General features: G+C 40.6%; 1 pseudogene; it reads right to left on the bottom strand.

The window, feature by feature from the left end:
- Window positions 1-516: 516 nt before the first annotated feature.
- Window positions 517-20772, bottom strand: part of LOC133764000 (nucleus accumbens-associated protein 1-like) — a 34064-nt pseudogene continuing 13808 nt past the window's right edge.

The raw sequence follows: 20772 nt of genomic DNA, 5'->3' as shown, positions 1-20772 counted from the left end.
GTGCAGTGCCGGCAGTGGCGGCCATCTGGGGAGTGAACCAATGGAGGAAAGACCTTTCTGTCTCTCTCTCTCACTGTTTATAACTCTACCTGTCAAATAAAATAAAAAGAAAATAAGTAAATAAAAAAAGAGAAATAGTTTTCAAATCAGTGATTATTGTCAAGTCCCAAGCTCCCAGGAGGTGGGGCATCAGGAAGGAGACAGCGCCCCCTGCTGGCTGTAGAAATCAGGCCCAAGGATGGAGAGGCAGAGTCGGACCTGATCCCAGGCCTCACCCTTCACTACCCTGCAGGGTTCACAACGCAACCCCTAAGGACTGCCCCAGTGCTAGAGGCGATTCTGATTGGCTGCGTCTTCTATGACATCATGCGTGCTCACTGGCTGTGCGAACTGCCTATTCAGGCGGCCAAGACAACACTATGTAACCAGGCGGGGGTTTTCTCTCTGGCCACAGTGCTGGGCTTCCCTGCTGTGCACTGAGGGAACCCTCAGGTGGCTTAGACTTTAGCTTTCCTTTCACATTCTGTGAATGCCCGCACTACTGAAGCCCTGCGGAGCGCCCCGGACTCCTTGAAAGCCGGGAAATGGTGAGTGTGTGGGGCCGTTCCCAGTGGTTAGCGGGATGGAAACCTGGCCTACAGCCGGGACTCTGGCCATTTTGTCCTGCTCCTCATGCTGCGACTTTAGCTCAGACCCAGAGCGCTCCCCCTGCTGCTCGGGGTGCACAGGCCCACTTCTCAGATTGTGCAGTGAGGACAGAAGTGTCCTCAGGAAATGCAGGATGCACCTGTGGCATTCATGCTGGAGGGGGTGCTGTGATCTCTGGGGTCCTGTGACCCTGTTCTCCTCGAGGGGCCCTGATTTCCAAGTCGGGAATCAAGGTCTCAAGTCTACAGTCTGGTCCTCAGCATAGCCCTACTGCGGGACCCGAGTCTGTGTTCTGCTGTAATAACACAGTATTACAGATAGCTGAAGTTATAAATAACTTTATCTTACGGTTTTGGTCTAAGTTTCAGGGCAGCATCTGGTGATGGCCTTGCTGACAGAGGCCTGAGATGGCCCAGAGACCAAGTGGCCAGTGAAGGGAGCACAGGAGAGGCCAATGCAAAAGGGCTTCTATAAACGGACCTTTCTGTAGATAACGCGTTAATCCGTTAAACATGAACAGCTTTATCCTCATCACCTCTTCTTAAGTCCCACTTGGTCCCACTTCTTACAATATCATAATTCTGTTAGTTTCCCATGGGTTTCAGATGGGATTAAGCCATGTTTAATCCACATGGTTAAGCCTGGCAATAAATCTCTAAATATTCTTACCTCTGCTACCTTGCCGAATGCCAGCTTCCTCGCTGAAATTTAGGACAGTACAAAATATTTCCCCTTGATTTGTATTTCATAGGAGAGAGTGGCAGAGTGTACCTACCAGACACTCTAGAGTTAAAAAATAATATTGTGCTGGAGTGGATGTTTGGGGTAGAAGGTGTTTGATGAAGATGCTGCATGGGATGGCCACAGCCCATATCAGAGTGTCGGGGTTGGAGTCCTTCCTGTACTTCAGATTCAGTTTCATGCTAGTCTACTCCCTGGGAGATCATAGATGATGGTGGCTCAAGTTGCTGGGTCCTTGTTGCCAGCATGGTACATCCAGATTTGGATTTGGTCTCCTGTCTTCAGCCTGCTCCAGGTTTGGCCATTTCAGGCGTTTGCAGGAGTGAACCAACAGATGGAAAACCTCTCTTTGTCTCTGCATTTCAAACAAAAATAAATAAATTCTAAAAAATCTTTGCACATCTCTGTTTACCCACCTAAAGATAAGACATCTTATCAGAATGTCATAGATTTGAGGTTCTTGGAAAATTTAAAGTGATGTCTTCTCAAGAAACCTGTTACTCTTCCGTGTCCTGGTATTTGAAACTACCTGTGGGTAATGACCCAATATGCCCCCAGTGGTCACAGTCCCTAGGAGTGTGGCGTGAATGGCAGCCACTGTGTCTGTTTGGAGAACAGCAGGAGGATGGAGGGCTTGTCCTGGGAGTAGCTGGTGCCCCAAGGTTGGGAGCCTCTGCTATATACCCTCCATCTATATTCCTAACACCTTGGGAAATAAAATGTTCTCCTCCTCACTGTAGTTACCATTCCTTGGAGATGAATTATCAGCTAAATTAGAGGCTGACAATGAAAATATAAGACAGAAGGGATTCATGCACTCTGGGTTGTCTTTGCCTTGTGAAGGGAGAAAAGCTTGTGAAGGGAGAAAAACTTCAGGCCAAAGAAAATCACCCTAGCTAGGTGATGTGATGTGGCATCTGCATAGGAATATGTTGGCACCAAGCCTTTAACCTTCGAGGCCCATGCTAACTGGAGATGGTGTTACAGTTGAATTGGTTGGCAATTAATAGGAGTTTGAGAATTGCTTGGTGTTCAGCAAACATTGCACATTTAATGTTAAAGGTAATGTTACGTCCCATGTGGGATCTGTCCTTAATAGGTTGTCGAAGGTGAAGTAAGGATATAGCTAGTACTGAAACAGTATTTTTACACATTGTGGTAATGTGTGGGTGCAAACTGATGAAATCTTTACTTAGTATATACTAAAGTGATCTTCTGTATATAAAGATAATTGAAAATGAAAAAAAAACTCTTGGTTTTAAATTGGAAATTACATAGAAAAATAATCAACCCTTTTTTAAAAAAATATCTTGCAGAATCTCTGTCATTAATGTGCTGTACACTGTTATTTAATGCTATAACTAGTACTCCAACAGTATTTTTTCACTTTGTGTTGCTATGTGAGGGCAAACTGTTGAAATCTTTATATATACTAAACTGATTTTCAGTATATAAAGAGAATTGAAAATGAATCTTGATGGGAATGGAAGGGGAGAGTGTGTGGGAAGGGGGAGGGTTGTGGGGGGGTTGTGGGGGGGAAGCCTTTGTAATCCATAAACTGTACTTAGGAAATTTATATTCACTAAATAAAAAAATAAATAAATAAATTCTTTATAAAAAAAAGGCACCCTGTGTTAGAACATTAAACTAATTTTGGATGATTGTTGGGCTGTTGCTCTAAATCAAGCCGATTGATCATTCCACACTGCTGGGAAGGAAAAGTACAAATGTCAGCTTTTTGAGTTAGATTTTTTTTGGCTGCTTATATATGTTTTCCTGGTTCTCTAACAAGCATAAGCCTCCCATCTCCGCATGGAGAGTGATTGCCAAGGCATGGAAACCTGTTTAAACTTCTGAATGTGGGTTCCACTGTGAACCGTGGGTTAAGCTGGCTGCTTCCCAGAGCTGGATCTTTTATGTGCTTTGCAGAAGCTTGCTGTTTTCTAATTACACTTGCCCCCCCCCCCTTATTTAGGAATTATGTGCCATGGTTTGAGTGTTAGATTTTTATTGTCTTGCTTGGAACCTGCATTATTCAATAAGCTTGAAAAGAGAAAGAGAATTCTTGACAACCATGGGATCCTTACCCAGGTGAATCAATGGGCCTTGGTGAGCTCAGGTGTGTTCCTGATCTTTTCTGCTTCTCCACTCAGAGATGATGAAGTCCTGATTCTTTTTGATGTTCTTTGTGGCTTATTGTCTATTTCTCCCAAAGGAGAAGTTTGTTTCGTTTTGCCTTTCATGAATTTTCCAAGAAGTTGATGTTACCTATTGATACTGCACTAATTTTTTTTTTGCCTCAGGCTTTTACACTTGCAGCATGCTGCTTTCTGAGGCTGTAGGTTCACCCAATTCCCTCACTGCCCCTGCTGTTTACTGGACTTGGCTTGTTCCAACATTATGTATTCATTTATTTGTTTTTGAGGCTTATTGATTTGAAAGGCAGTTACTAAGAGAGAAGGAGAGACAGAACTTCCATCAGCTGGTTCACTCCACAGATGGCTGCAATGTCCTGGGCTGGCCAGGCTAAAGCCAGGAGCCAGGAGCTTCATTTAGGTCTTGACATGGGTGGCCAGGGCCCAAGGACCACCTTCTGCTGCTTTCCCAGGCACATTAGCAGGGAACTGGATCAGAATAGGAACAGCTGGACATCAAACTGGCACTCGTATGGGATACCTGCACTGTAGCTGGTGGATTAATTTGCAGCACCACAGCATTGGCCCCTCAGGTTTATTTTTGATTTTGGTGATAATTTTATTTTAATTCCACAAGAGGTAATGCATGATAAATTTTTTTTTTACAAATTGGGAAAGTTACGTTGTTTTGTAGACTGAATAAGAAGACAAATCATATAGCTTTTCATGTCTATGTGTTTATTTTACAGCATAATAAAACTAGGAGGAGTGACCTTATTTATTGACTTTTTTAAAATTTGGTATTAACTGGCATCTCTGTGATTACACATTGCTAAATAATAATAACCACTTGTTTGTTATATCACTGTTGTTTTTGTTTACAGTATTTAGCAGTGGTATATCTGTATTTTTTCTTTGCAATTCTATGCGTTTTGGCCTTATTTAGCATGATGCTCTATTATATGTTTGGGGTTCAGCAAACATTGTGCATTTAATGTTAAAAGTAATGTCAATCAAAGGCACCCTGTGTTAGAACATTGAACTAATTTTGGATGATTGTTGGGCTGTTGCTCTAAATCAAGCCCATTGATCATTCCACACTGCTGGGAAGGAAAAGTACAAATGTCAGCTTTTTGAGTTAGATTTTTTTGGCTGCTTATATATGTTTTCCTGGTTCTCTAACAAGCATAAGCCTCCCATCTCCACATGGAGAGTGATTGCCAAGGCATGGAAACCTGTTTAAACTTCTGAATGTGGGTTCCTTTGTGAACTGTGGGTTAAGCTGGCTGCTTCAAAGAGCTGTTTTTTTTTATGTGCTTTGCAGAAGCTTGCTGTTTTCTAATTACACTTTGCCCCCTTATTTAGGAATTATGTGCCATGGTTTGAGTGTTTGATTTTTATTGTCTTGCTTGGAACCTGCATTATTCAATAAGCTTGAGAAGAGAAAGAGAATTTGCTACGCCCACAGCTGTGATACCCGCGTAGCAAGATGTTGCTGTGTTGGGGGTCTAAGGCTGCAGGGTTGAGGTTAGAGCTCTGTGGAGTGGGGCCTCAGGCGGTTCCTGTGCAGTCCGCGGTTGTAATGACCCCCGGCTCACATAATGGAAGCCGAAGACATGCCCTTGCTGGCTCTGGGGACGCTGTGTCCCTGCTCTGTTAATTATTTCATTATGCATTATCTACCTGCTGTGTTTACACTTTACTGCTTACCCTCACAGTTATCAGAAATAAGAAAATCAAGAAAAAGAAGTTAACGTTTCCCATAAGATTATGGAGAAAATCAAACAATCTTTGCCTCTCTGTTTACTAAAGCTGTTTACAAGGAAGCCAGGAATGCAAGTCAAAACATATCATTAGGTTCCCATTATAGTGACAGAGATATGTTAAGATTGCTCAGGGGTTATCTCCAAGTATCTAAAAGGCAAGCAAAACTTTGGGCAGTAATTCCCCCAAACAGTTCATAAAACAATATTACCATTAACCCAAAGGTCAATTCTCATTCTCAGTAAATTGTCTAAAAACATTAACCATAATGCCCCCACTATGTTCCTCATAAAACCACTCAAATGGCATCATTGTTCCACTAAACTCATTTTGTCAACCTTTGTGATAAAAGTTTAACATTTGCCTGTAGCATTGTCCTCTTTACTATATAAACCCAAGCCTTACTATAATAAATCACAGCAGCATACTCATAACGTGTGTGTCTGTCTGTCATTTCCCCGCCGATTCCTGATTCTCCTCGAGTCTTCACCCTTGTTCTCCCTCGGTCTGTGTCTCCGCGAGAGCCGGTCCGCGGCAAGAATTCTTGACAGCCATGGGATCCTTACCCAGGTGAATCAATGGGCCTTGGTGAGCTCAGGTGTGTTCCTGATCTTTTCTGCTTCTCCACTCAGAGATGATGAAGTCCTGATTCTTTTTGATGTTCTTTGTGGCTTATTGTCTATTTCTCCCAAAGGAGAGGTTTGTTTGGTTTTGCCTTTCATGAATTTTCCAAGAAGTTGATGTTACCTGTTGATACTGCACTAATTTTTTTTTGCCTCAGGCTTTTACACTTGCAGCATGCTGCTGTCTGAGGCTGTAGGTTCACCCAATTCCCTCACTGCCCCTGCTGTTTATTGGACTTGGCTTGTTCCAACATTATGTATTCATTTATTTGTTTTTGAGGTTTATGGGTTTGAAAGGCAGTTACTGAGAGAGAAGGAGAGACAGAACTTCCATCAGCTGGTTCACTCCACAGATGGCTGCAATGTCCTGGGCTGGCCAGGCTAAAGCCAGGAGCCAGGAGCTTCATTTAGGTCTTGACATGGGTGGCCAGGGCCCAAGGACCACCTTCTGCTGCTTTCCCAGGCACATTAGCAGGGAACTGGATCAGAATAGGAACAGCTGGACATCAAACTGGCACTCGTATGGGATACCTGCACTGTAGCTGGTGGCTTAATTTGCAGCACCACAACATCAGCCCCTCAAGTTTATTTTTGATGTTGGCGATAATTTTATTTTAATTCCACCAGAGGTAATGCATGATAGATTTTTTTTTTACAAATTGGGAAAGTTCTGTTGTTTTGTAGACTGAATAATCTGAAATTTAGTAGGAAGTGTTGAAACAGTAAACAAATCATATAGCTTTTCATGTCTATGTGTTTATTTTACAGCATAATAAAACTAGGAGGAGTGACCTTATTTATTGACTTTTTAAAAATTTGGTATTAACTGGCATCTCTGTGATTACACATTGCTAAATAATAATAACCACTTGTTTGTTATATCACTGTTGTTTTTGTTTACAGTATTTAGCAGTGGTATATCTGTATTTTTTCTTTGCAATTCTATGAGTTTTGGCCTTATTTAGCGTGATGCTCTATTATATGTTTGGGGTTCAGCAAACACTGTGCATTTAATGTTAAAAGTAATATCAAACAAAGACACCCTGGGTTAGAACATTAAACTAATTATGGATGATTGTTGGGCTGTTGCTCTAAATCAAGCCCATTGATCATTCCACACTGCTGGGAAGGAAAAGTACAAATGTCAGTGTCATAATATTTTTTCAGAGAACTGCCTGCTGTATCATTATGTAACTCTGCAGATATTTCTGACCTAAATCCTGATTTGAGTGAAATGGGTATAAGTATTCCAGGTTTCTTTGGACTGGTGTTATAATGATCTATAATATATTTCTGTATATATTTAAACTTACACCTCTTTGCTTATCTTTGAAAAGCTTGTAAATCCTAGGTTTGAATGAAGAGCAGGCCAGTGAGCAGAGCAAATCCTGCTAGGAGCAGAATGACCTTGAGGATCCCCTGCTCAGAAGTGGCTATGGCCTGGGAAGGCAGTGGAGGATGGCCCAAGTGTTTGGGCCCTGCACCCCATGGGAGACCAGGAGAAGCTCCTGGCTCCTGCCATCGGATCAGCGTGGTGCGCTGGCAGCAGTGCACCTACCGCAGCAGCCATTGGAGGGTGAACCAACGGCAAAAAGGAAGACCTTTCTCTCTGTCTCTCTCTCTCACTGTCCACTCTGCCTGTCAAAAAAAAAGTTTAGTTGGAGTTTGTGAGCTCAAGAGTCTTCCACAGCCTTGGCAGCTCATGTCAAGAGCCTCGGGTGATTACTGACATCATAAATGAGTACAGTTGTTAAATCAGCAACAGGAGTCACTGTGCCCTTACTCCCCATGTAGGATCTCTGTCCTTAATGTGTTGTACTATGAGAATTAACAGTATAACTAGTACTCAGACAGTACTTTATACTTCTTCCATTTTATTCAAATATTTCTTGTTTGCCTTGAGTGACAATGCAATGATAATGTACTTTCTGAAACTATATACTGGGGAGATGAAACACTGAGATATGACACATCTGAGGGTAGCTTCCCTGCAAAGTGAGCTAACTGAGTACCTCAGGCCAACCAAAATGATCTCCCTCTGCACTCCACAGTTACCTGCAGTTGTGCTTTACTCTGAACACTCAATTCCTCTGAATTGTTTTCATCTTAAAATGAAAAATTCATCTGTTAAAATGCAGTGTAACCTTAACAGCAGATCACATCATCTGAATATTCAGTGTTTGGTACAATGGGGACAGATGAATGTGGAAATCCAGAGTTCTAGGTATTGTAACAGATAGTAGGAGCTGAAATAGGAGCACACAAGTAAGGCTACAGAAGGATATAAAGGAAGCCACTGGAGGCACTCATGACACTGTACAATGCATCCATGGCTAGTGCCAGATCCTAATGATTAAATTAACCTTACTAATATGTATGTGAGGACTCACAATTTATTTTTTTTCCATTTATTAAACTTTTATTTAAAGAATATAAATTTCCAAAGTACAGCTTATGGGTTACAATGGCTTCCCCGACCCATAACTTCCCTCCCACCCGCAACCCTCCCCTTTCCCGCACCCTCTCCCCTTCCAACACATCAAGATTCATTTTCAATTCTCTTTATATATAGAAGATCAGTTTAATATATATTAAGTAAAGATTTCAACAGTTTGCCCCCATATAACAACACAAAGTGAAAAAAATACTGTTGGAGTACTAGTTATCGCATTAAATAACAGTGTACAGCACATTAAAGACAGAGATCCTAAATAATATTTTTTTTTAAAATTAATTAATTTTCTATGCCATTTCCAATTTAACACCAGGTTTTTCCTTTTTTCATTTCCAATTATCTTTATATACAGAAGATCGATTCAGTATATAATTAGTAAAGATCTCATCAGTTTGTACCCACGCAGAAACACAAAGTGTAAAAATACAGTTTCAGTACTAGTTATAACATCACTGCACATTAGACAACACATTAAGGACAGATCCCACATGGGATGTAAGTACACAGTGACTTCTGTTGCTGACTTAACAATTTGACACTCCTGTTCATGGCGTCAGTAATCTCCCTAGGCTCTAGTCATGAGTTGCCAGGGCTACGGAAGCCTTTAGAATTCGCTGACTTTGATCTTATTCCGATAGGGTCACAGTCAAAGTGGAAGTTCTCTCCTCCCTTCAGAGAAAGGTACCTCCTTCTTTGATGGCCCCGTTCTTTCCACTGGGATCTCACTCCCAGAGATCTTTCATTTAGGTCTTCGTATTTTCTTTTCCATGGTATCTTGGCTTTCCAAGCCTACAATACTCTCATGGGCTCTTCAGCCAGATCCGAATGCCTTAAGGGCAGATTCTGAGGCCAGAGTGTTATTTAGGACATCTGCCATTCTATGAGTCTGCTGTGTATATCGCTTCCCATGTTGGATCTTTTTCTCCCTTTTTGATTCTCTCAGTTAGTATTAGCAGACACTTGTCTTGGTTGTGTGATCCCTTTGACTCTTAGACCTATCCAAGACATAGAATGTGAACTGAAATTGATCACGTGGACTAGTGCAATGGCATTGGTACATGCCACCTTGATGGGATTGTACTGGAATCCCCTGGCACATTTCTAACTCCATCATTTGGGGCAAGACTGATTGAGCATGTCCCAAATTGTGCATTTCCTCCCTCTCTTTTTCCACTCTGAGATTTAACAGGGATCACTTTTCAGTTAAAATTTAAACACCTAAGAATAATTGTGTGTTATTTACAGAGTTCAACCACTAGTACTAGAACAACAACAACAACAACAAATACTAAAAAGGATAAAATATTACATTGTACATCTAGAGTCAGGACAAAAGCTGATCAGGACATTGTTTCTATAATGTCCATTTCACTTCAACAGGTTTCCGCTTTGGTGCTCAGTTGTCGCAGATCAGGGAAAACAAATGATATTTGTCTCTTTGGGACTGGCTTAATTCACTCAGCATGATGTTTTCCAGATCCCTCCATCTTGTTGCAAATGACTGGGTTTCATTGTTCCTTACTGCTGTATAGTATTCTATGGAGTACATGTCCCATAATTTCTTTATCCAGTCTACTGTTGATAGGCATTTGGGTTGGTTCCAGGTCTTAGCTATTGTGAATTGAGCTGCAATATACATTAATGTGCAGATGGCTTTTTTATTAGCCAAACTAATTTCCTTTGGGTAAATTCCAAGGAGTGGGATGGCTGGGTTGTATGGTAGGGTTATGTTCAGGTTTCTGAGGAATCTCCAGACTGACTTCCATAGTGGCTTAACCAGTTTGCATTCCCACCAACAGTGGGTTAGTGTCCCTTTTCCGCCACATCCTCTCCAGCATCTGCTGTTGCTAGATTTCTGGATGTGAGCCATTCTCACCGGGGTGAGGTGAAACCTCATTGTGGTTTTGATTTGCATTTCTCTGATTGCTAGTGATTTTGAACATTTTTTCATGTGTCTGTTGGCCATTTGGATTTCCTCTTTTGAAAAATATCTATTGAGGTCCTTGGCCCATCTCTTCAGTGGGTTGTTTGCTCTGTTGTTGTGGAGTTTCTTGATTTCTTTGTAGATTCTGGTTATCAACCCTTTATCTGTAGTATAGTTTGCAACTATTTTTTCCCATTCTGTCGGTTGCCTCTTCACTTTCCTGACTCTTCCTTTTGAAGTACAGAAACTTCTCAAATTGATGCAATCCCAAATGTTAATTTTGGTTTTGACTGCCTGTGCTCCTGGGGTCTTTTTCAAGAACTCTTTGCCTGTGGCTATATCTTGCAGGGTTTCTCCAATGCTCTCTAATAATTTGAAGGTTTAAGGTCATAGATTTAAGTCTTTAATTCATGTTGAGTGAATTTTTGTGTAAGGTGAAAGGTAGGTGTCTTGCTTCATTCTTCTGCACGTGGAAATCCAATTTTCCCAGCACCATTTATTGAATAGGCTGTCCTTATTCCAGGGATTAGTTTTGGATCTCTGATCAAATATAAGTTGGCTGTAGATGTTTGGATTGATTTCTGGTGTTTCTATTCTGTTCCATTGGTCTATACATCTGTTTCTGTACCAGTACCATGCTGTTTTGAGAGCAACTGCCCTGTAGTATGTCCTGAAATCTGGTATTGTGATGCCTCCGGCTTTGTTTTTGTTGTATAAGATTGCTTTGGCTATTTGAGGTCTTCTGTGTCTCCATATGAATTTCCGCATCATATTGTCCAGATCTGAGAAGAATGTCTTCGGTATCTTGATTGGTATTGCATTGAATGTATAAATTGCTTTTGGGAAAATGGACATTTTAATGATGTTGATTCTTCCAATCCATAAGCATGGAAGATTTCTCCATTTTTTGGTATCCTCTTCTATTTCTTTCTTTAAGGTTTTGTAGTTTTCATCGTAGAGATCTTTTACATCCTTGGTTAAGTTCATTCCAAGGTATTTGATTGTTTTTGTAGCTATTGTGAATGGGATTGATCTTAGCAGTTCTTCCTAAGCCGTGGCATTACCTGTGTATACAAAGGCTGTTGATTTTTCTGCATTGATTTTATATCCTGGTGCTTTGCCAAACTCTTGGATGAGTTCCAGTAGTCTCTCAGTAGAGTTCTTTGGGTCCCCTAAATAAAGAATTATATCATCTGCAAAGAGGGATAGTTTGAGTTCGTCCTTCCCGATTTGTATCCCTTTAATTTCTTTTTCTTGCCTAATAGCTCTGGATAAAACTTCCAGAACTATATTGAATAGCAGTGGTGAGAGGGGGCATCCCTGTCTGGTACCAGATCTCAGCGGAAATGCTTCCAACTTTTCCCCATTCAATAGGATGTTGGGTTTTTCATATATTGCTTTGATTGTATTGAGGAATGTTCATTCCATGCCCAGTTTGCTTAGAGTTTTCATTATGAAAGGGAGTTGTATTTTATCAAATGCTTTCTGCGTCTATTGAGAGAATCATATGGTTTTTCTTCTGCAGCCTGTTAATGTAGTGTATTACGTTGATTGTTTTGCGGACATTGAACCATCCTTGCATACCAGGGATAAATCCCACTTGGTCTGGGTGGATGATCTTTCTGATGTGTTGTTGCATAATATTGGCCAGAATTTTATTGAGTATTTTTGCATCTATGTTCATCAGAGATATTGGTCTGTAATTCTCTTTCAATGCTGCATCTTTCTCCGGCTTAGGAATTAAGGTGATGCTGGCTTCATAGAATGAAATTGGGAGGATTCCCTCTTTCTCGATTGTTCTGAATAGTTTGAGAAGAATTGGAGTTAGTTCTTCTCTAAATGTCTGGTAGAACTCAGCAGTGAATCCATCTGGTCCTGGGCTTTTCTTTGTTGGGAGGGCCTTTATTACTGTTTCAATTTCTGTGTCAGTTATTGGTCTGTTTAGGTTTTCTATGTCTTCCTGGCTCAATTTAGGTAGGTTGTATGTGTCCAAGAATCTGTCCATTTCTGATAGATTTCCCTGTTTGCTGGCATACAAGTCCTTGTAGTAATTTCTGATGATTCTTTTTATTTCTGTGGTATCTGTTGTTATGTTTCCTTTTTCATCTCTGATCCTACTAATTTGGGTCTTTTGTCTTCTTTTTTTAGTTAGTTGGGCCAATGGGGTGTCAATTTTGTTTATTTTTTCAAAAAAACAGCTCCTCGTTTGGCTGATTTTTTGTAATGTTTTTTTGGATTCAATCCTGTTGATTTCTTCTTTGATTTTAATTATTTCACTTCTTCTACTGGGTTTGGGTTTGGTTTGCTGCAGATTTTCTAGATCCTTGAGATGACTTGAAAGCTCATCGATTTGGTGCCTCTCCAATTTCTTGATGTAGGCACCTATTGATATAAATTTTCCTCTTAACACTGCTTTTGTTGTATCCCATAGGTTTTGGTATGTTGTGCTGTTATCCTAATTTACTTCCAGAAAATTTTCGATTTCTCTTTTAATTTCTTCATTCAGGAGCATGTTGTTCAATCTCCATGTGTTTGCACGTGCTCTGGGGATTCCCGAGTTGCTAATTTCCAATTTCATTCCTTTGTGGTCTGAGAAGCTGCATGGTATGATTCTAATTCTTTTGAATTTGCGAAGACTTCCTTTATGGCCTAGTATGTGGTCCATCCTAGAGAAGGTTCCATGTACTGCTGAGAAGAATGTAAAGTCCTTAGATGTAGGATGAAATGTTCTGTAGATATCTGTTAGATCCATTTGGGCTATAGTTTCATTTAAATCTACTGTCTCTTTGTTGATCTTCTGCCCTTTTGATCTGTCTATCTCTGAGAGTGGAGTATTGAAGACCCCAGAACTATTGTACTGGTGTCTAAGTCTCCCTTTAAGTCCCTTAACAAGTCTTTTAAATAAGCTGGTGCCCTGTAATTAGGTGCATATACATTGATAATCGTTATATCTTCCTGTTCAATGGATCCCTTAATCATTAAATAGTGCCCCTCTTTGTCTCTCCTAACAGTTTTTGTGGTAAAGTTTATGTTGTCCGATATTAAGATGGCTACGCCCACTCTTTTTTCATTTCTGTTGGCATGGTATATCTTTTTCCAGCCTTTCACTTTCAGTCTGTATGGTTCATTGTTGGAAAGATGAGTTTCTTGTAAGCAGCAAAAAGATGGGTTTTGTTCCTTAACCCAATCAGCCAATCAGTGTCTTTTAACTGGACAGTTCAAGCCATTAACATTCAATGTGACTATTAAGAAGGAGTAACTTTGCCCTGACATTTGCCAAAGATATTTTCTAATATCTGGTTTGAGATTCCTGTGATCTTTTGCTGTGAGGTTTCCTTCCTTTACCTTCTTTCATACTGGTTACCATGTTTCTGTGTTTCTGTATGTAACACATCTTTAAGCATCTTTTGCAGGGCTGGAGGAGTGGCGACAAATTCTTTCAATTTCTGTTTGCTGTGAAAGGTCTTTATTTCACCTTCATTCACAAATGAGAGCTTTGCAGGATATAATATTCTGGGCTGGCAGTTTTTCTCTCTTAGTACCTGGGCTATATCTCACCATTCTCTCCTAGCTTGTAGGGCTTCTCATGAGAAGTCAGCTGTGAGTCTAATTGGAGATCCTCTGAGAGTAATCTGGCATTTCTCTCTTACACATTTTAGGATATTTTCTTTGTGTTTCACTGTGGTGAGTTTGATTACGATGTGTCGTGGTGAGGATCTCTTTTGATCATGTTTATTAGGGGTTCTATGAGCTTCCTGTACTAGGATCTTTCTGTCTTTCTGCAAACCTGGGAAATTTTCTGCAAGTATGTCACTAAAAAGGCCTTCTAATCCTTTCTCCCTTTCCCTGCCTTCAGGAACTCCTAGAACCCGAATGTTGGGTTTTTTAAGAGTATCCTGTAGATTCCTGACAGTATTTTTTAGATTTCTGATTTCTTCTTCTTTTCTTTGATTTGACTGTTTCCTTTCCTGTTCTCTGTCTTCTAATTCCGATATTCTCTCTTCTGCTTCACCCATTCTGTTTTTAAGGCTCTCTAATGTGTTTGCCATTTGATCTATTGAGTTCTTCATTTCATTGTGGTTTTTGGTCACTATCTCAGTTTCCTGTTCTACTAGTTGTTTCATTTCATTTTGATTCCTCCTTAATATTTCATTTTCACGGGAGAGATTTTCTATCTTGTCCATTAAGGATTTCTGTAGTTCAAGAATTTGTTTTTGAGAACTTCTTAATGTTCTTATCAATTTTTTGAGATCTGCTTCTTGCATTTCCTCTATCTCTTCATTTTCATAATCTTGCATTGGCGTGTCTTTCTCATTTGTGGGCGTCATAGTGTCTTCCTTGCTCTTGTTACCTCGGCTTCTATGTTTGTTGTTTGGCATGTTGGAGATAATTTATGGTGTTTTTTTTTCTATGGTGTTTTCTTTTCTCATTATACTATGCCTCTAAGTGAGCTGTCTGCTTTGTTGGATCCTTAGGGGCTGTGATGGGTGTGGCCAGAGAGCTATGCTTGATTCTTCAGCTTTAAGGCTGTGCAAAGAGCGACTCTCCCAGATTTCTCACTCCCTTGCTCCTTGCTGGATCGCTCTCTCTCTCTCTCTCTTTTTTTTTGACTCAGTTGGGAGTGGAGTTGAGGGTAGTTGACATCTGGCCTCTGTGAGTATTCGTTTGTTCTACCCCTGGGACCACACAAAGAGTTTATGCAGCCCTCAATGTGTTCTCTAGTTTTGCTAAATTTACTGAGTTTGGCTGCGCTTTACATAAGTAAAATCGCGGTGCTCTTTGTTTTGCTTGGTGAGTGAAGGGAGAGGCCTCTGTTCCCCCCCTCTATGTTTCCGGTCTGAGGTCTTTGTTTTACCCTCCTATGTTGGTTCCTGCACTGGCTGGCGAGATTCTGTGGCTCCTCTCCCGCTGCTCGGCTCGTCTCCCGCCGCTCGGCTCATCTCACGTGGTTGGTTTTCCACGCGGTGGGCTCCCTGTAGGTCCTCTGTGTCACATCCACTGGATCTGGAAGCATTTCCTCTGCAGTTTTTTTCTTGAATCTTTTCCTGAGGCTACAGTAATTCCACTTTTATGAAACTTTATTTTCCCAATCTGCGGCGCACATCCTCACTATCCGCCATCTTGGCTCTGCCCCCTGACTTAACAATTTGACACTCCTGTTCATGGCGTCAGTTATCGCCCTACGCTCTAGTCATGAGTTGCCAGGGCTATGGAAGCCTTTAGAGTTCGCTGATTTTGATCTTATTCCGATAGGGTCATAGTCAAAGTGGAAGTTCTCTCCTCCCTTCAGAGAAAGGTACCTCATTCTTTGATGGCCCCATTCTTTCCACTGGGATCTCATTCACAGAGATCTTTCATTTAGGTCTTCTTTTCCCTGGTATCTTGGCTTCCATGCCTACAATACTCTCATGGGCTCTTCAGCCAGATCCGAATGCCTTGAGGGTTGATTCTGAGGCCAGAGTGTTGTTTAGGACATCTACCATTCTCTGAGTCTGCTGTGGATCCTGCTTCCTATGTTGGATCATTCTCTCCCTTTTTGATTCTATCAGTTAGTATTAGCAGACACTTGTCTTGTTTGTGTGATCCCTTTGACTCTTAGACCTATCAGAGCCATCAATTGTGAGCTGAAATTGATCACTTGGACTAGTGCGATGGCATTGGTACATGCCACCTTGATGGGATTGTACTGGAATCCCCTGGCACATTTCTAACTCCACCATTTGGAGCATTTCCGATTGAGCATGTACCAAATTGTACATAGCCTGCCTCTCTTTTTCCACTCTTAAATTTAACAGGGATCACTTTTCAGTTAAAATTTAAACACCTAAGAATAATTGTGTGTTAATTACAGAGTTCAACCACTAGTACTAGAACAACAACAACAACAACAACAAATACTAAAAAGGATAAAGTATTACATCGTACATCTAGAGTCAGGACAAGAGCTGATCAGGTCATTGTTTGTTATAACGTCCATTTCACTTCCACAGGTTTCCCCTTTGGTGCTCAGTTGTCACCGATCAGGGAAAACAAATATTTTTCTCTTTGGGACTGGCTTAATTCACTCAGCATGATGTTTTCCAGATTCCTCCATCTTGTTGCAAATGACTGGGTTTCATTGTTTCGTACTGCTGTATAGTATTCTATGGAGTACATGTCCCATAATTTCTTTATCCAGTCTACTGTAGATGGGCATTTGGGTTGGTTCCAGGTCTTAGCTATTGTGAATTGAGCTGCAATATACATTAATGTGCAGATGGCTTTTTTATTAGCCAAATTAATTTCCTTTGGGTAAATTCCAAGGAGTGGGATGGCTGGGTTGTATGGTAGGGTTATGTTCAGGTTTCTGAGGAATCTCCAGACTGACTTCCATAGTGGCTTAACCAGTTTGCATTCCCACCAACAGTGGGTTAGTGTCCCTTGTTCCTCTCCAGCATCTATTGTTGGTAGATTTCTGAATGTGAGCCATTCTCACCGGGGTGAGGTGAAACCTCATTGTGGTTTTGATTTGCATTTCTCTGATTGCTAGTGATCTTGAACATTTTTTCATGTGTCTGTTGGCCATTTGGATTTCCTCTTTTGAAAAATGTCTATTGAGGTCCTTGGCCCATCTCTTCAGTGGGTTGTTTGCTCTGTTGTTGTGGAGTTTCTTGATTTCTTTGTAGATTCTGGTTATCAACCCTTTATCTGTAGTATAGTTTGCAAATATTTTTTCCCATTCTGTCGGTTGCCTCTTCACTTTCCTGACTCTTCCTTTTGAAGTACAGAAACTTCTCAAATTGATGCAATCCCAAATGTTAATTTTGGTTTTGACTGCCTGTGCTCCTGGGGTCTTTTGCAAGAACTCTTTGCCTGTACCTATATCGTGCAGGGTTTCTCCAATGCTCTCTAATAATTTGATGGTTTCATGTCGTAGATTTAATTCTTTAAGCCATGTTTAGTGCATTTTTGTGTAAGGCAAAATGTAGGTGTCTTGCTTCATTCTTCTGCACGTGGAAATCCAATTTTCTCAGCACCATTTATTGAATAGGCTGTCCTTATTCCAGCCATTAGTTTTGGATCTCTGATCAAATATAAGTTGGCTGTAGATGTTTGGATTGATTTCTGGTGTTTCTATTCTGTTCCATTGGTGTATCCATCTGTTTCTGTACCAGTACCATGCTGTTTTGAGAGCAACTGCCCTGTAGTATGTCCAGAAATCTGGTATTGTGATGCCTCCGGCTTTGTTTTTGTTGTACAAGATTGCTTTGGCTATTCGAGGTCTTTTGTGTCTCCATATGAATTTCCGCATCATATTGTCCAGATCTGAGAAGAATGTCTTCGGTATCTTGATTGGTATTGCATTGAATGTATAAATTGCTTTTGGGAGAATAGACATTTTGATGATATTCATTCTTCCAATCCATGAGCATGGAAGATTTCTCCATTTTTTGGTATCCTCTTCTATTTCTTTCTTTAAGGTTTTGTAGTTTTCATCGTAGAGATCTTTAACGTCCTTGGTTAAGTTTATTCCAAGGTATTTGATTGTTTTTGTAGCTATTGTGAATGGGATTGATCTTAGATGTTCTTCCTCAGCCATGGCATTGCCTGTGTATACAAAGGCTGTTGATTTTTCTGCATTGATTTTATATCCTGGTGCTTTGCCAAACTCTTGGATGAGTTCCAGTAGTCTCTTAGTAGAGTTCTTTGGGTCCCCTAAATAAAGAATCATATCATCTGCAAAGAGGGATAGTTTGAGTTCTTCCTTCCCGATTTGTATCCCTTTAATTTCTTTTTCTTGCCTAATAGCTCTGGCTAAAACTTCCAGAACTATATTGAAGAGCAGTGGTGAGAGGGGTCATCCCTGTCTGGTACCAGATGTCAGCAGAAATGCTTCCAACTTTTCCCCATTCAATAGGATGTTGGGTTTTTCATATATTGCTTTGATTGTATTGAGGAATGTTCCTTCCATACCCAGTTTGCTTAGAGTTTTCATCATGAAAGGGTGTTGTATTTTATCAAATGCTTTCTCTGCGTCTATTGAGAGAATCATATGGTGTTTCTTCTGCAGTCTGTTAATGTAGTGTATTACGTTGATTGTTTTCTGAACGTTGAACCATCCCTGCATACCAGGGATATATCCCACTTGGTCTGGGTGGATGATCTTTCTGATGTGTTGTTGCATTCTATTGGCCAGAATTTTATTGAGTATTTTTGCATCTATGTTCATCAGGGATATTGGTCTGTAATTCTCTTTCTTTTTTTTTTTAATTTTTTTTGACAGACAGTGTGGATAGTTAGAGAGAGACACAGAGAGAAAGGTCTTCCTTTCTTCCGCTAGTTCACCCTCCAATGGCCGCTGTGGCTGGCGCATCTTGCTGATACAAAGCCAGGAGTCAGGTGCTTCTCCTGGTCTCCCATGACGGTGCAGGGCACAAACACTTGGGCCATCCTCCACTGCCTTCCTGGGCTATAGCAGAGAGCTGGCCTGGAAGAGAGGCAACCGGGATAGAATCTGGTGCCCTGACCGGGACTAGAACCCAGTGTGTCGGCACCTCAAGGCAGAGGATTAGCCTGTTAAGCCATGACGCCGGACTGTAATCCTCTTTCAATGCTGCATCTTTTTCATTCTGGCTTCATAGAAAGAATTTGGGAGGATTCCCTCTTTTCCGATTGTTTTGAATGGTTTGAGAAGAATTGGAGTTAGTTCTTCTCTAAATGTCTGGTAGAATTCAACAGTGAATCCATCTGGTCCTGGGCTTTTCTTTGTTGGGAGGGCCTTTATTACTGTTTCAATTTCTGTGTCAGTTATGGGTCTGTTTAGGTTTTCTATGTCTTCCTGGCTCAATTTAGGTAGGTTGTATGTGTCCAAGAATCTGTCCATTTCTGATAGATTTCCCTGTTTGCTGGCATACAAGTCCTTGTAGTAATTTCTGATGATTCTTTTTATTTCTGTGGTGTCTGTTGTTATGTTTCCATGTTCATTTCTGATCCTATTGATTTGGGTCTGTTCTCTTCTTTTTTTAGTTAGTTGGGCCAATGGGGTGTCAATTTTGTTTATTTTTTCAAAAAAACAGCTCCTCGTTTGGCTGATTTTTTGTAATGTTTTTTTGGATTCAATCCTGTTGATTTCCTCTTTGATTTTAATTATTTCCCTTCTTCTACTGGGTTTGGGTTTGGTTTGCTGCAGATTTCCTAGATCCTTGAGATGACTTGAAAGCTCATCGATTTGGTGCCTCTCCAATTTCTTGATGTAGGCACCTATTGATATAAACTTTCCTCTTAACACTGCTTTTGTTGTATCCCATAGGTTTTGGTATGTTGTGCTGTTATCCTCATTTACTTCCAGAAAAATTTTGAGTTCTCTTTTGATTTCTTCTATGACCCATTGTTCATTCAGGAGCATGTTGTTCAATCTCCATGTGTTTGCACGTGCTCTGGGGATTCCCGAGTTGCTAATTTCCAATTTCATTCCTTTGTGGTCTGAGAAGCTGCATGGTATGATTCTAATTCTTTTGAATTTGCTGAGACTTGCTTTATGGCCTAGTATGTGGTCCATCCTAGAGAAGGTTCCATGTACTGCTGAGAAGAATGTAAAGTCCTTAGATGTAGGATGAAATGTTCTGTAGATATCTGTTAGATCCATTTGGGCTATAGTTTCATTTAAATCTACTGTCTCTTTGTTGATCTTCTGCCCTTTTGATCTGTCTATCTCTGAGAGTGGAGTATTGAAGACCCCAGAACTATTGTACTGGTGTCTAAGTCTCCCTTTAAGTCCCTTAACAAGTCTTTTAAATAAGCTGGTGCCCTGTAATTAGGTGCATATACATTGATAATCGTTATATCTTCCTGTTCAATGGATCCCTTAATCATTAAATAGTGCCCCTCTTTGTCTCTCCTAACAGTTTTTGTGGTAAAGTTTATGTTGTCCGATATTAAGATGGCTACGCCCACTCTTTTTTCATTTCTGTTGGCATGGTATATCTTTTTCCAGCCTTTCACTTTCAGTCTGTATGGATCATTGTTGGAAAGATGAGTTTCTTGTAAGCAGCAAAAAGATGGGTTTTGTTCCTTAACCCGATCAGCCAATCGGTGTCTTAACATTCAACGTGACTATTGAGAAGGAGTAACTTTGCCCTGCCATTTCCCAAAGATATTTTCTAATATATTGTTTGAGACTCCTGTGATCTTTTGCTGTGAGGTTTCCTTCCTTTACCTTCTTTCATACTGGTTACCATGTTTCTGTGTTTCTGTATGTAACACATCTTTAAGCATCTTTTGCAGGGCTGGAGGAGTGGCGACAAATTCTTTCAAATTCTGTTTGCTGTGAAAGGTCTTTATCTCACCTTCATTCACAAATGAGAGCTTTGCAGGATATAATATTCTGGGCTGGCAGTTTTTCTCTCTTAGTACCTGGGCTATATCTCACCATTCTCTCCTAACTTGTAGGGTTTCTCATGAGAAGTCAGCTGTGAGTTTAATTGGAGATTCTCTGAGAGTGAT

Source organism: Lepus europaeus, chromosome 7, assembly GCF_033115175.1.
Source record: "Lepus europaeus isolate LE1 chromosome 7, mLepTim1.pri, whole genome shotgun sequence".
Classification (NCBI taxonomy): domain Eukaryota; kingdom Metazoa; phylum Chordata; class Mammalia; order Lagomorpha; family Leporidae; genus Lepus; species Lepus europaeus.
Note: the sequence above shows the minus strand (reverse complement) of the source record. Positions and strands in the feature narration are given on the sequence as shown.